Source organism: Macaca thibetana, chromosome 1 (genome assembly GCF_024542745.1).
Source record: "Macaca thibetana thibetana isolate TM-01 chromosome 1, ASM2454274v1, whole genome shotgun sequence".
In the NCBI taxonomy this organism is placed as follows: domain Eukaryota; kingdom Metazoa; phylum Chordata; class Mammalia; order Primates; family Cercopithecidae; genus Macaca; species Macaca thibetana.
In genome coordinates, this window is record NC_065578.1 from 6324003 (window position 1) to 6338340 (window position 14338).

Genomic DNA, 14338 nt, shown 5'->3' on the forward strand with positions numbered 1-14338 from the left:
TTTCACACATGATGCCCCATTAACCCTAAACACTTCAATGTGTATATCCTGAGAACTAGGACATCCTCTTGCATAACCCAGTGCAACGATCAAAGTCAGGAAAATAGTACCAATGCAATAGCATTATCCAATCTGTAGACTTTATTCCTGCCACCAACAATATCCTTTATAGCAGAATATAATAATAAAAACAATAATCTGTTCTAGGATCCAATCCAGAATCTCACATTATATTTAGTTTCCATGTCTCTGTAATCACCATCAACCAATTCTTCAGTCTTTCTTTGTCTTTCATGACCTTGCCATTTTTGAAGCATACAGGCCAGTTATTCTGTAGACTGTCCTTTGTGTGAGGTTTGTCAGATGTTTCCTTAGGACTAGATTCAGGATATGCAATTTTGGCAGGAACACCACAGAAGCGACACTGAGTTTGTTCTTAGTGCATCGTATTAGAAGGTGCATGGTTGCCTGCCCCTTTACTGGGATTGTTAACTTTGATCATTGGTTAGGATGGTATCTGCTAGGTTTCTCCAGTGTAAAGTTATTGTTTATTCTCTTCTTAATTAATTAGCATTTTTTGGAAAAATAGGTTAGGTCTATGTAAGTAGCTTGTATTTCATTAAACTTTTACCCCTTGTTTTAGCATCCATTGATAATTCTTGTCTGAATCAATTATTATAATGCATGCCAGATGGTGATTTTTCTCTAAATTTATTTATCGTTTAGTAATCTGTACCAAATTGGAAAGCTTTTGCTTTCTTACATTTATTTATTTACTCGTTGATTCATTTATCCCCATACGGACTCATGGATTCCTACCCAGTGAGTTCCATTGACTAGATTTTGTTGACTGAGTTACATTCATTGGGTTATATATTTGTCCAGTGGTTTATAACCTAGTTATTTTGGTAGTTATATTGTCACAGATTTGGCCAATGGGCTTTCAATATGGCTACTGTGTCTTTTTGACAAATCCCCATCATATTTTTCCACAACATTTTATTATGAAAAACTTCAAACATAGAGAAAGTTAACAGATTTTTTTTCAATGAACACTCATGTACCTATCACCTAGGTTCTTTAATGAACATTTTGTCATGCTGTCTTTATCACAGATCTGTTCAGCTGTCCACCCAGCAATGCATCTTCTGTTTAAATTGCATTTCAAATTAAGTTGTAGATGTCAGCACACTTCATTCATAAACACTTTGGCAGGCATGATAGTGTCTAGACTTTAACATTTATTTACAGTTCTTTCACTCGGTAAAACTTCCTTACAGTGCAAGGTAAACATAGTAAGTGTACCATCGAACAAGCTTTGACCAGTGCATGCACCTGTGTGACTCAAACCCCTATCAAGTTGTAGAGCGTTGCAGCCAGTCCAGAAAGTTATTTCATGTTCCTTTCTAACCAGTTCTTGCCCCATCATCTTCAGCAGCAACCAGTGTTCTGATTTTGTTCTCACCATAGATTAGTTTTACCTGTTCTAGCACTTCATCTAAATGGAACATGTGCAATATGCATTCTTTTGTATAAGGATGATTTCACTCATTATCGTGATTTTGAGATTCATCCATGTTGTTGTTATTAGTGGTTCATTTCACCCATCATTCTCTGAGCACTTCCTTTTTTCTGGCCCAACAAAATGTCCCAAGGTTGCCTTCCACTTCCTCTCACCAGCCCTGGAATTAGATCAATCTCTAATGAGCCCTGGCTCTTTTCAGCAGAGAATGGTTTCTTCTTTGCGAGGGGTATGCCATCGCTTCTAGTCACTCTCTCCCTTAGTAGAAGAAGCTAAGCAATGCATGTGTGAGGATACATTCATAGATACACAAACACATTTATATCTACACCTACTTCTAAACATCCGCATTCATGGATGTGTGTAAAACCGTGCATTCGTGGTGATACCAATTCTAGTCCAACATCACAGGGTTCCTCCTAGCCTTTCATCTTTCCTTATATGACACTTTATTTTCCAACATGGAGAAATTTTCCTGAGTATATTATTGTCTAAATCCTAAAATATATATAAAGTAATGAAATAAGAGTTAACCTATGCCACTGAAGAAAGCAAACCTACCAACTAGAGTTCAATATTTGTTTATAGCATTTTTTCTTTAGCCTGAGGGCGGATAATCAAAATACTGTGTTCATAAGCCTTTTGGGTTAATCTCCACCCCCTTTCTCTCTGGTTATGCTATTCTTGGAAATAAAATATAATTAGGCTCTTTTGTTTTTCCTTGTGTTCTACTTTAGGGTCTCTCCCCATCCTTGTTAATTTTTTTTAGGATGGAAAACATTAACATATTATGAAAAATCAAAACTATGCAAAAAAGTTAGATCCAGAGACGTGTCACTGCCCCCATCCCTCCTCACACATGGGTAACCACTCTCCTTATTATCCCCTTCTCTGTGTTGTGTTTCTTTGCTGAGATAAGCAGATACATGTATATTTTCTTATTTTCCCCTTTTTTTCTTACACAAAAGGCAGCTACTATAAATACTCCTTTGCACATTGCATTTTTTAAAAAATTAAACTTTCTATTTCAAGACAACTGTTGATTCACATGCAGTTGTAAGAACTAATACAGAGAGATGATCTATGCACCCTTTGAGCCATTTTTCTCAATGGTAACATCTTGAAAACTATAGCAGAGTATCACAGCCAGGATACTTGATGTTGGCACAATTAAGATACAGAACATGTCCCTCACCTCCAGGGTGTGCCTCAGGATGCCCTTTTTAGCCACACTCACTTCCTCCCCTCCCCTACACCTTCTTTGACTCTTTGCAACCACTAATCTTTTCTCTATGTCTATAATCTTTATCATATCAAGAACATTATATAATTGGAATCATACAATAAATTATCTTTTAAATTGGCTTCTTTGACTCAGCATAATTGTCTTGCGATTCATCTAGATTGTTGCACGTATTAAGAGCTTATTTCTTTTTATTGTTGAGTGATGTGCCATGGAATGAATGTGCTACAGTTTGTTTAGGCCTTTATACATTGAAGGACATCTGGATGTTTCTAGTTCTTGGCAATTACATATAAAATGTCTATAAACATTTGTGTTCAGGTTTTTGTGTGGTCACAGATTTTCATTTCTTTGAGATAAATGCCTAGGAATGCAATTGCTGGGTTGTATGGTAACTACATGTTTAGCTTTTAAAGAATCTGTCAAAGTAGCCGTGCTTTATATTCCCACCAGCGATGTACGGATGATCCCATTTCTCCACATCCTTATCAGCATTTGGTGTTCTCACTATTTTTTATTTTAGCTCTCCTGATAGGTGTGTAATGTTATCTAATTGTGGTTTAAATTTGTATTTCTCTAATTGGCTAATGATGTTGAACACCTTTGCATGTGTTTATTGCCATCTGTATATTCTCTTTGGAGAATTACCTGTTGGAGTCCTTTGTCCATTTTCTAATTGGATTATTTTTTATTAAGCTTTGAGGATTCTTTTTATATCCTAAATACCAGTCATTTGTCTTATAGGTGATTTGCAAATATTTTCTCCTACTTTGTGTCTTCTTTTACATCCTGTTAACAGAGTCTTTCACAGAGCAAAGATTTTAATTTTGATGGAATCTAGTTTACCCATTTTTCCTTTTATGTATTGTGCTTTAGGTGTTAAGTCTAAGAACCTTTTGCCTAGCCCTAGTTCCCAAATTTTCTCCTATGTTTTAAGCCCATTGTCCATTCCAAGTTAGTTTTTGCAGGTGTGGAGAAGACTTCGGTGGAAGTTTTTTTTTTCTTTTCTTTTCTTTCTTTTTTTTTGCCTATGGATGTCTGATCACTCTAGCACCAATTGTTGAAAAGGCTATCTTTCAACAAAGCTATCTTGAATTAATTTTGGCATTTCTGTCAAAAATCAGTTGGGTGTATCTGTGCATGTCTCTTTCTGGGTTCTCTATTCTGTTCTATTGGTTTATGTGTCAATTCCTTTGCTAATACCACACAGTCTTGATAACTGTAGCTAAGCCTTCATCTGTATCCTGCCATTCTTACTTGGAATATTTGTGCTTTCTCACTCTTTGATTAAGTTTAGCTTGTGATTATCCTATTTTTTAAAAAAGACCCAAAATTTTGATTAATTTGATCTACCTCATTTATTTCTACATCTAACTTTATTTTTCCCTTTCTTGTGGTTTTGCTGTTGTTCTTCTGCTAGTTTTTTGAGCTTAGAATTTTAAAATTTTAATTTTTCATTTTTATTAAAATAATAAAGGCTATGAATTTTCAGTCTGATCACTATTTTAAATATGTCTCATAAATTCTATTATGTAGTGTTTTTTGTTTGTTTGTTTTTTTTTCACATGAAATCTCACTCTGTCACCCAGGCTGGAGCACAGTGGTACGATCTCAGCTCACTGCAACCTCTGCCTTCCAGATTCAAGTGATTCTTCCACCTCAGCTTCTCGAGTAGCTGGGACTACAGGTGTGCACCACCATGCCCAGCTAATTTTTGTAATTTTAGTAGAGATGGGGTTTCACCATGTTGGCCAGGCTGGTCTCAAACTTCTGACCTCAGGTGATCCTCCCACCTCGACCTCCCAAAGTGCTGGGATTACAGGTGTGAGCCACCATGCCCAGCCTGGTATTTAGTGTTTTAATGATCGCATGTACATTTTTTGAATTTCTATTGCTTTACTTTTAAAAAGATTTTTAACATTATTTTCCAGTTTTATTAGACTGTGATCAGAAAATATTTATTTGTAATATTTCTGTTTTATGAAATGCATTGATTATCACCTAACTCGTGACCAATTTTCATGGATAGTCTATGTGTGTACTTACGGAGAAAGTGTAGTAGATTCCCTATCTATTATAAGGGAATTCAAGGAAAAAGTATGACGTGTGACTGAATTAGTCTGCTATCACATTGCTATGAAGAACGACCTGAGACTAGGTAATTTATAAAGACAAGAAGTTTAATTGACTCATGGTTCCACAGGTTGTACAGGAAGCATGGCTGGGGAAGCCTCAGAAAACTTACAATCATGGCAGAAGGCAAAGGGGAAGCAGGCGTGTCCTGCATGGCTGGGGAGGCCTCAGGAAACTTACAATCATGGTAGAAGGTGAAGGGGAAGCCAGCGTGTCCTGCGTGACTGAAGCAGGAGGAAGAGGGTAAAGGGGGAGGTGCTGCATACCTTCAAACAACCAGATCTCCTGAGAACTCACTCACTATCACGAGAACAGCAAGGGGGAATCCTCCCCCACAATTCAGTCACCTCCCCCAAGCTCTTTTTCCAACATTGGGGATTACAGTTTGACATGAGATTTGGGTGGGGACACAAATGCAAACCATATCAGTGACAAATTGATTTGTCAAGGAAATTGATTATGTTGTTTAGGGCTTCTGTGTCCTTATTTTTTGTCTATCTGGATTCTCTTGTACTGACAGCGGTGTGGTCAACACACTATTCTTAGTGTTTTCATCTATATTTCCTGCAGTTTCTTTCTTGTGCGTGTGTGTGTGTGTGTGTGTGTGTGTGTGTGTGTGTGTGACAGAGTTTCACTCTGTTGCCCAGGCTGGAGTGGAGTGTTGCGTTCTCGGCTCACTGCAATCCCCGCCTCCTGGGTTCAAGCAATCCTTGTGCCTCAGCCTCCCGAATAGCTGAGACTATAGGCAGGCACCACCACGCCTGGCAAATTTTTGTGTTTTAGTAGATATAGGGTTTTGTCATGTTGGCCAGGCTGGTCTTGAACTCCTGACCTCAAGTGACCCGCCAGTCTTGGCTTCCCAAATTGCTAGGATTACAGGTGTGAGCCATCAAACCTGGCCTATATTTCCTATCCTGTAAAGGCGGTTGTAGTCTTGTTTGGTGCTCTAGTATTCATTACGGTTATATTTTTATTGTGGAATGTGATTTTTAGCATTAGAAAGTGTCATAATGTTTTTTCTTAAATTATACTTATTCTACTTTGATATCAAGATTGCAATACTTGTTTTATTATTTCCATTTGCCTCATATATCTTTGCTGTCCTTTTAGTTTTAGGCTTTCTGAATCTCTTTGATATGGTTTGGCTCTGTGTCCCCATCCAAATCTCACCTTGAATTGTAATAATCCCCATGTGTCAAGGGCGGGACCAGGTGGAGAAAATTAAATCATGGGTACAATTTCCCGCATACTGTTTTTATGATAGTGAGTTCTCACGAGATGTGATGGTTTTATAAGGGGCTTCTCCCGCTTTGCTCGGCACTTTTCTCTCCTGTCGCCATGTGAAGAAGGAAGTGTTTGCATCATCTTTTGCCGTGATTGTAAGTTTCCTGAGGCCGCTCCAGCCATGTGGAACTGTGAGCCAATTGAACCTCTTTCCTTTTATAAATTACCCAGTCTCGGGCAGTTCTTCATAGCAGCGTGAGAACGGACTAATACACTCTTTTTAAAAGTATGCCTCTTATATATAACATATAGTTGGATCTTTCTTTTTAAACCAAATTGAAAATTTTTTATTTTCATAAGCCCATTCACTTTTATTTATGTGTCCAATATGTATAATATCTTGTGTAATAAATGCAATGTGTATTATGTTTTACTTGCTGTACTTGTCTTTCGACATGGTACATTTTCTATATTCATTTAATTTCTTTTTATATATAAGAAATTCGCATTTTTAGTCTAATAGGTACCTTTGTACTCATTACCTTTAAAAATCCTATTAGTCTCTTACTAACTTTTACCATTTGGTTTTTCAGTTGTTAATGGTGTCTCTTGACTCCCACCTGTTGCCTCTGTAACCATCATTGAGCTTATTCTGGTTTTGTCTTTCCTTCTTTTGTTTCCTATCATATTGTAGTTGACAAAACATATATAATCTATGTATGATTCTCCTAACCTTAGTTACACACTTAATTTAGGTCCAAAATTTGCCAAATAGTCCCCAGTCATCTCCTGGTTGGATAAACTTAATTCTCTAGAAGATTCCTTCAGAGGTGCCTGTGGGCATATCACTCAATTATTCCATATTTTAAACTCTTATTCTGTACCTCTGATTTTTGAGGGTCTACTTCGCTAGATATAAAATCTTTGAATTTCATGAAACTGCTGCTCCATCCTTGCCCCACCTTCTAGGTTGTTTTTGAGAAGACTGACAACTGTCTCTCTTGCCCTTACAGTAAGTTATTTGATCTTTTCATTTACAAGCGGTGAGGATATTTTTCAGATGCATCGTGAGGTTTTTAATTCAGTTTGTAGTGTTTTGAGACAGTTCCTCCCCCTCCACCTTATGGCTGGGATTTTGGGCTAAGTTTTACCCGCTGAACTCTGTATTCTCATTTTCGTTTTTCTTCTTTGATAGTCTCCTACAGATGAAGACCACTTACATCTCCGTATTGAGTGCTTCGTGTGATTTTTAGTTCAAGAGCTCCCTCTTCTGTCAGTGCAGGGTAGTACAGTTTCTGTATGACTTTTTTGGGGGAGGGGCGGGAGGAGTTGAGGATCCTTGGATGCATCATTATTTTTTGTTTTGCAGAATCCTAAATGCCCACATCTGGCTTCTCCCTCCCTCCCCTGCATATTTTCTAATGCTGCCTCTGCCTGCCTTTAAATCACTTCCTTCTAGTCCACATTCTGGTCTTTCTGGATTCATTTTTAGTATTTTCCTCCCCTGTAGGATGTACTTTCTCTTTCTTCAGGTAATTGTAATTGATTCCTAAACTCTCCATGCTCGACTTTTGCCTTCACTGGCTTTTGGACCCATCTTATCCCCTTGCTCTTTATCAAAGTTCTGGGTGGGAACTCCAGAATTTGGTAATTTGATGTTTATAGTGTCTCTTATTTCCAGTCACGTGAAAGGTGTGTGGGATTTGTGTGGTTGTTTTTGTTCTTCTTGTTGACCCGTGTAGTTTTTGGAGGATGCATTGGGAGATTTGAGTTTTTGTGGCTGTCATTACCTTGGCGACCTGGAAGTCCCTTACGTGGCATTTTAGGAGATGTGTGCAGTTGTATCAATTTCAAGTACAAATAGTAACTCGAGCCTGTTATGAACACCATCTTTTCATGTTAATTGTACCATAAAAGAATCTTGAGGATATCTTTTTTTTTTTTTTTTTTTTTTTGAGATGGAATCTCGCTCTGTCGCCCAGCCTGGAGTGCAGTGGCGTGGTCTCGGCTCACTACAAGCTCCACTTCTCGGGTTCACGCCTTTCTCCTGCCTCAGCCTCCTGAATAGCTGGGACTACAGGCGCCCGTCACCATGCCCGGCTAATTTTTTTGTATTTTTAGTAGAGACGGAGTTTCACTGTGTTAGCCAGAATGGTCTCGATCTCCTGACCTCATGATCCGCCTGTCTCGGCCTCCCAAAGTGCTGGGATTACAGGCGTGAGCCCGGCCTTGAGGATATCTTTAAAAGGTCTGCTCTCTTACGAAGGTTAAGTATCTCCCCTGTAAGCTTGTTTACACCGTGCATCTGTTTAGCCAGCCCTTTTTCATAGACACTTCAGCCAAATATTGGCATGTTTTCTGTTTCTGTATTTATGGGGTTGGACTCAACGAGCCTTTTACTATTGTGGCACATGGGAGGGAGCGTTGCCATTCTGCTGCCAGGGGTGAGTGTGATCTGGCGGCTATTACGTGTGTATGTGTGTAGGTCTCTATCAGGAAGGGACCTGCCATGCTTACCTGGCAGGGGAGATATAACAGGATCCTGAAGGCAGTTCTCCCAGGGGGAGGCTCATCCATTGCATGCCAGATGTGTTGATCCTTGCAATTTCCCCAAACATGGGAAACTCACTGCATCATTTGTGGTAGTGGGGGACTGTGTCTGTGCTCTCTCTTGACGTCTGAGTTTTTTCTTAAAAAAAAAAAAAAAAAAAAAAAAAAAGACTCACCATCTTCTATGGACTGAATATCTGTGTTCCTCCAGAATCCATATGCTGAAGCCCTAACCCCATTGTGATAGTCTTTGGAGATGGGGCCTTTGGGAGGTAATTAGGTTTAGATGAAGTTGTGAGGGTGGGGCCCCGTGATAGGATTAGTGCCCTTATAAGAAGAGGAAGAGGGGCCGGGTACGGTGGCTCATACCTGTAATCCCAGCATTTTGGAAGGCTGAGGCAGGAGGATTGCTTGAAGTCAGGAGTTTGAGACCAGCCTGGGCAACATAGGAAGACTCCATCTCTACCAAAACAAAGAAAAAAGAAGAGGAAGATACTAGAGCTCTCTCCCTGCTTTGTGAGGACACAGTGAGAAGGTGGCCATCTGTAGGCCAGGAAGGGAGCCCTCACCAAAAATGGAACTGGCTGGCATCTTGATCTCAGACTTCCAGTCTCCAGACCTGTAGACATAAATGTCTGCTGTTTAAGCCACCCAGCCTCTGGTACTTTGTTATTGAAGCCTGAGCTGACTAAGATGCCAGCCAACCATATTTTTACAGAGTTCTCATACAAAGCCCGAAACCAGAGTCAGAGATTCAGCTCTGCCTGGCTTGGGGAAGGCGCCACACCTGACTCATCGCAGGGGGTCAAGAATGTTTGTGAGATGAATAAATGGAGTATCTTTGTTCTGGAAATAGACCACCTATGAGTTATTATAGTAGAGAAATCCCAGGCCCCCACGAAGGACAGGGAAAGCCTGTAAAGTACTTTGGGCCCAGAAGAATAATGGAAAGAGGCCAGGCACGCTGGGAAAGTTCCATTTACAAACCCGCCTTCTGCTGGGTTGAGTCTCGCCTGCTGTGGGCTCAGGGATCCTGGCCTGGCCTATTTTTTCTCTGGGTGGATACCCCATTCCCGGGAGCATTCAGATCCCTAAAGACAGCTTCTGTCTCCTCTGAGACCACTGCTGAGTCTTGTCACCTGGTGTCCCCACGGTGCCGCCCTATCTTCTCTTGTTCTCCGTGGGTTCCAGAAAAAGGGACCACCTCGGCTCTGTGGCTTTAGATCTCTCCAGAGGATGGCAAAGGCCTCAGACAGCTTCTCCAATGGGACGCAGCCAACATCCAAGCTGCATTTTCAACATGAGAGCCACTCTTAGGCTGAGTTGGACAGGGAGAAAGGAATTGTGCTTGGGCACCCAGGCGGCACCTGCTGTCCCCTGACCTGGCACCATGGGTCCAACTTTGGGTTTTAACTTCCCACGAGTGCCTGGACACGGAGAGGAAATGGTTAAGAGGATAAAGACATATGGGGAGCGATCTCCAGGGTCACTGAGGTCCTGACTCCTGCCTCCCACTCCCTAGGCCCCTCTGGCTGGGCCCAGGAGGTCTCCCTCCTACCTGGTTGTCAGTCAGCTTCTGCTGTGCCCTCATGGGGATTTCCTCCTAGAGCCCACCAGGTGGGAGAACCAGGGCCGGAAGTGCTGAAGGCCCACACGGCACCAGCACAGCTGAATGGCCCGGCTTTCTCAGAACCCATCCCGTGGAACACTGGAGGCAGCGCAGGAAGGGCCAGGTTCTATGAGAGGAGCTTGGGCAGCAGGAATACTCCATGACAGCAGAGATGCTGGGGCCTTTTCCCCAGAGCCTTATTCTTATTATTTTTTTTAATCTTTAGACAGAACTCTCATTCACGACATTTAGTTACTTGTTCATTCATTCATCATTCATTCACTCATGCACTTAATAAGTATTGCACTCTCCTACCTTGTGCCAGAGACTGTGCGAGACTTGGAGAATTGGTAACACACCCAGAGTCTTGCCTTCGGGGGCTTTCACAAGCAGAGCCATTGCTCTGGCTTTTGGGTTTCCATAGCGTGCATTAGCCTTTGAAGGCCTCCAGGAAGTCCTTCCAGAATCAAAACTGTTCCGTTGTGTTTCACCGAGAATTCTGAAAATTTTTTTGGTGATGGGACTTGACTCTTCTTTATATGGTACGAGGCAGACCAGTGAATGCATCGTGAAGCAGCAATCCAGGCCCGTGGAACGGGGTGGGGGACAGTGGGGTCTCAGTGAGAGCCTGGCCTTTGGATTCAGACAGTGCTGAGTTACAGTCTCAGCCCTGCTCCTCACTGGCTGTGCAGTTGGGGCCACATGAACCGGCTAAGCTTTGGCTTTCTCAGAAATAGTTTGGTGATAATGATTCCTGCCTAGTGGGAGGATTAAATAAGATAAATGGCAAAGTTTTATCCCATGGTCAGGGAGGACGGTGACTGCCTTGCGCCATGGGTGACCCCTGCTTTCCTTCAGAGGGCATGTTCACAGGCTGGTGTGCACACACACACACACACACACACACACACACACACGCTTCCTGTAATCCTCGCTTGCCTGGGAGGCAGCAGTGACTCTGCCTTCTAGAAGTCATCTGAACTGTCTGCTTTCCAAACAGGGGCGACAGGACTGTGACTCGAGGTGATGGGTTGCTGAACTGCTCTGCTGCCAGACGCATTTTGCCGGCTTCTCATAATGTCAGTGAGATCTGGGAAATGGACCAGGCACGATTTCCAGCTAAATGAAACACTTCGGGGCCATCAGCTAAATAGATGATGCTTTTGAGAAAACCCCACGGGCACTGTGTCAGACAGGCCACGGGACCCTGCAAGCCTGTCTTTCTCTGTGCCCATCTGGGTGATGAGACATCGCCCAGGCCGGCTCCATGAGCCCCTCTGGCTGTGAGGACCTGCGCCTTCTGTCTCAGTGCACCTGCAGGGAAGCTGAGATTTGATCCCCATGGAACACTCAATCCTTTCTGCATCTCGCTGTCTTCCTGCCCTCCTCTTTCTCCCTTTCTCTTGCCTGACTGTTGACTATAAAATAGGATATTATTTAGGAACGTGTCCTTGCCTCCCTCCCTGGCTCCACATCATCCCATGACATAGTGGCTGTGCTCAGATGGAGAGTGAGCTATGTTTCTGTGGGCAGGGGTGGGTCATGTATCCTGGGTCCTCCCTAGACAGCCCCAGCCCTTTCTCTTTGTTCCAAGGGGCCTGGCTGCCATGCCGATTGTTTCATCCCTGTGCACTGCCTAGAGCTGCCTCCTGGAGCACACTCTCTTCTTTCCTGATGGCAACAGTCCCAGCCTGATGGCAACAGTCTCTGGGCCAGAGGATGCCCATTGGTCTTCATGGAGGGAGCTTGGGTCAGGCCCACTTGATCTCCAATCCTGGTTCTGCCACCTGCTGGCTCTGCAGTGGTGCCAGCTTATCCTGCTAAGCCTAGCTTCCTCTTCTACATGGGTATATCTGCCCCAGGTGCAGGTGTGAGGATCCAGGGTAATGCTCATGAGGTGCCCAGCACTCTGGGTGGCACAGAAGTGACCAGAAAATATCAACTCACCCCGTGCCAAGTCTTCACTGTCCTTAAGATCTCAAACTATTTTTTCTTGATCTTCTTCCCTTGATGACCAACACCCTTGTTCCTTCCTGCCCTTGTGGGCCACCCCCTCATACATCTTTCTTTGGACCACATCTTAGGCTTTTGCCTTGCCTTTACTTACCTGTTCATCCACCCACGCACCCACCCATCCAACCATTCATTTCTTGCTTCATTCATCCAGTGATGTATTGAATGTTTCCTACATGTGTATGTCAGGCTAGGGTGAGCAAAGCAAATTCAGTGTCTGCCTGCCCTAAACTTACAGTGCAGGAGAGGATAGAGACAATGGAACAGGTGCATGTGCTTGTATATGTATGTGAGATTGTGTGCGTATGTGTGTGAGTGTGTGCATGTGTGTGTGAATGTGTGATGGGAGGTAGGTGCTAACAGGGAGAATCTTGAGAAATGCACACTAGGGTCACCTAACAGGGTCCTGTGGGGTCAGGAAAGCTTCATGGAGGAAGTGATTCTTTTTTTTTTTTTTTTTTTTTTTTTTTTTTTTTTTTTTGAGACGGAGTCTTTGCCGCCCAGATGGAGTGCACAAAGCTCCGCCTCCCGGGCTCACCTGAGGTCAGGGGTAGAGACGGGGTTTCACCGTGCCAGGATTTCTCGATCTCCTGACCTAGGGGCCTCAGATTACACCAGCGCCCGGCGAGGAAGTGGTTCTTACCTCTTTGAGCAGATACAAGCAACCTGAGGTCAGGGGTTATGCTTTCTAGGGCCTCAGAACACCAGCATCATCCACAGGTGAGTGCCTGCCATTTATACGAGGCCCTGGGTTTGCAAAGAGGGAGGAATATGCAAAATAAATAGTAATGCAAAGGGACAGTTAATAAATACTTGTCCAATGAATTCATGGATGAATGTGCCGTTGCCAGGCTTATATTTGCTAAGCAATCTTACCAGCACATGTTAAATCTCTGACTCCCCATGAATAAGGAGCTTAGAAGAGCTTATTTGAGTTTCTACGTGGTTCATGCATATGCAAGCGAGATTCCTTTTAATCTCAAATTTTATTTTATTAGATGTATTTACATGTATTTATTAGTTCTCAGGTTTTCCTTGGGGCCTGTGGGAAATTTCACGAAGGTATCATCCCATCTTCACTGCAGTGGTTATTTAGAGGGCAGGATGGAAGATTCCTGAATAACTCGATCACCCCAGATGACCAGAGATCTTCTGGGTGTGTAATGACCACAGACTAATCTTAATCATAATCACTACCATGAACCCACACGACATGCAGTTGTATAAAGGATCGGGCACCTCCACGTTTGTAGCACCTTTACATAAAGTCAGAGTGTTCAAGCCATCCTGGACCTCACCTGGTGGGAGGGAGAATGATGCTCTGCCAGGTGGAGGCCTTGGGTCTTGTTGGTCTCCTTTCACTGCAGGAGAGGCTGCAGGCTTAGCTGGAAACATAATCGCTGCTCAAGGTCAGGCTGTGCCCAATGGCCGAGGCGCTTGGCAAGCTAGCCACTGGATGGCCTAAATTTGCACCGCTCTGCAGGCTGTCGTCCCAGTTGGCAGGGGCGCCGCAGCTGGATGGCTCAGCGTCCACCCAAAGGGAAGTGGAAAAACGAGCAGCTGGCTGAATCTCAGAAGGTTTTCATGTTCCCAATGAGATCCAGGATCAAAACAGTTTTCTAAAACTATTTTCCACTTGCTAAAGTTAAGGTTATTATTATTATTTTTCAGGAAATCGGCTGTGTACGGGTTTTATTTTTAAACATCATCGTTTCGTACAGGAGCACAAAACTCATGAATTCCATCCCTGCTCAAGCGGGGTCCCAGGTTGGAGGCGTGACACCCGTGCCTCCCCACTGGTGTCATTGATTGCCAAGGGCAAGGCTCTAGGGTTAGTGGGGACCTGATGAAACCCACCTGGGGCTCTTGATGTGGGAGTGTTTGGTGGATGTGCCTCCCCATCCCGCTGCCGAGAGCCCTGCTCTGTAACTGGTCCATGTCGTCTGGATGGTCTGTTGGCACCCTGCCCATTGCACTTCGGCTTCCCATGCTGCCACCTGCACAGGCTGCTGCCCTGCTGATTCTCGGGTCACATGAGCTGCAC

General features: G+C 43.2%; 3 protein-coding genes and 1 non-coding gene across 12 annotated transcripts in view; 3 read left to right on the forward strand and 1 right to left on the reverse strand.

The window, feature by feature from the left end:
* The window catches only part of DNAJC11 (DnaJ heat shock protein family (Hsp40) member C11), a 708487-nt gene that overhangs the window by 587853 nt on the left and 106296 nt on the right, over positions 1–14338 (reverse strand). The gene's annotated exons all lie outside the window — the stretch shown is intronic.
* Positions 1–14338, forward strand: part of CAMTA1 (calmodulin binding transcription activator 1) — a 1003074-nt gene that overhangs the window by 459818 nt on the left and 528918 nt on the right. The window lies entirely within an intron of this gene.
* The window catches only part of VAMP3 (vesicle associated membrane protein 3), a 707779-nt gene that overhangs the window by 152991 nt on the left and 540450 nt on the right, over positions 1–14338 (forward strand). The gene's annotated exons all lie outside the window — the stretch shown is intronic.
* On the forward strand, positions 8632–8796 carry LOC126944247 (U1 spliceosomal RNA). Its single transcript, XR_007721987.1, has one exon. It is a non-coding gene; the product is annotated as a U1 spliceosomal RNA (small nuclear RNA).